Source organism: Cucumis melo, chromosome 10 (assembly GCF_025177605.1).
Source record: "Cucumis melo cultivar AY chromosome 10, USDA_Cmelo_AY_1.0, whole genome shotgun sequence".
NCBI classification, from domain to species: Eukaryota; Viridiplantae; Streptophyta; class Magnoliopsida; order Cucurbitales; family Cucurbitaceae; genus Cucumis; species Cucumis melo.
In genome coordinates this window covers 21,586,103-21,588,103 of record NC_066866.1, presented here as the reverse complement: position 1 = coordinate 21,588,103, position 2,001 = coordinate 21,586,103, and positions in this window count along the sequence as shown.

Here is a 2,001-nt window from a genome sequence, read left to right as displayed (position 1 = left end):
TTATTAGTAGAAGGGGTAGGACTAGGACTAAGACTCGAGCTAGTTTCACTATGTTGTCCACTACTTGTCTCCATGGTCTAAAAGAATATAAAAACTAAAATCAGATCAACCATACAATCATCCACATTCCACAATCACCTAAACAAAAGCAGAATGTAAACAGTTTTTTGAATGTAAATAGTTTTTATAATTACAGTATAAAACTATATCACTCTTTAAAACTTCATTATGGCTAATTGTAGTTACAAACAGTTTTTATATTCATTATGACTAATTTTATTTACAAATAGTTTTTATAATTACATTTATAATTACTATATACAGAATGTAAAAGACTTTTGGTTCTACCAGGTTCTACAAAATCAATTACAAAATCTAAATGTAATTACAGTATTTCAAATACAAGATTCTACAAAATATAATTGTAATTACAGCATCACAAAATCAAGGTTCTACAATTCACCAAATTACAATAACTTTGGGTCCAGAAGGCAGAAGCAAATGCATTTCTTATTCTTTTGTTTTTGGTTTTCATTTCTTTAAAAATAAGATATTGTATGAAGTGATAACAAAGATGTAAAAAGCGACTTATAAAGTATTCAAATAGGATCTGTATGATATAAAATTAATATGTACTAACCTTTTGTAACTAAAGACGAAGGCATAAGGCGATGGCCGAACTAATGGTAAGGAAGAGAATGACAGCGCCACGATGAGGAATAAATCGACGGTGAGAATGAGAAGACGAAGTTGAAGGTTATGAGATGATCAGATTCTGATTGGCATGGATCTGTAGGCGAGGATGAGATCAAAATCGATCTAACAAAGAGCGGTGAGGATGAGAGACGAACAGAGGGAGGCGAGGATGAGAGGTTGCACGTCGCGTGTTTTCACTTTTAGTCTAGGGTTCTTTTAACTTTATATTTTATTAAAAACAATATAATATTAATATATATATATATGTGTGTGTATATATATATATATATGTAGGGTTGAACCGAATTTTTCAACCCTCCAACCTGAAAAAATTTAAAATTTTCAACCCAACCCAACCCATATTTTAAACCAACCCAAACCCAACCCATATAATATGGGTTGGGTAGTCCGGGTTATTCGAGTTGTCAGATTATTCTTACACCTCTAATAGTAAAATTGTTAGATATTTACTACGCATGTGACGATTTAAGAAAAGTCTATGAAATCGATTAATTTTTTCATAAATTTCATAGTTGTCCTTATTAGAATTTCATTATTATGTGACGATTTTTTAGTTCGTATTTTACTTCTTCTTTGCAATTTATTCTTTTCACTTCTAGATATTATTAATTTGTTCATATTATTACTTCTCATTCTTCGTAGTTCTACTTCTTGTTTGCAATTTCTTCATTTTCTCTTCCATAATTTCTTCCTTCTGCTTCATCTCTTATCTTTTTTTTCTTGGTACCAGATCTAAACGATATTGGAACAGGACCTTAACGATCGTGTACCAATATCTAAACGATCAGTCGTTATCTATCCTAGATGACAGAGATAGACCATTATCACTAATAGATTGTTTAGCTTTGGTATAAGATCTTTTAGACTTGGAACAAGATCGTTTAGATTTGTTACAATATCGTTTAGACATGGTACAAGATTGTTTAGATTAGGTACAAGGGCAAAATTAGATCTTTTAGACATGGGTACAAGATCGTTTAGACTAGGTACAAGATCATTTAGACATCATACAAGGGTATGTAATCATTTCGACTAGGTACAAGGACACAAGATCGTTTAAACTTGGTGCAAGATCGTTTAGATTTAGTACAACATCATTTAGATTGAGTACAAAATTAGTTTTTTCATGCGTGTGCAACCGTTTAATCACTGGGATATTTTCGTTATTTCACATTGTGGGCTTTTGGGCTTTTTCCTTTTTCAAAATTGTTCTCGGTGTAAATATTTTTCTGCTTTGTTTTATTTTTTAAAAACCTTTTTTAAAATAATAAAATAAATATATTT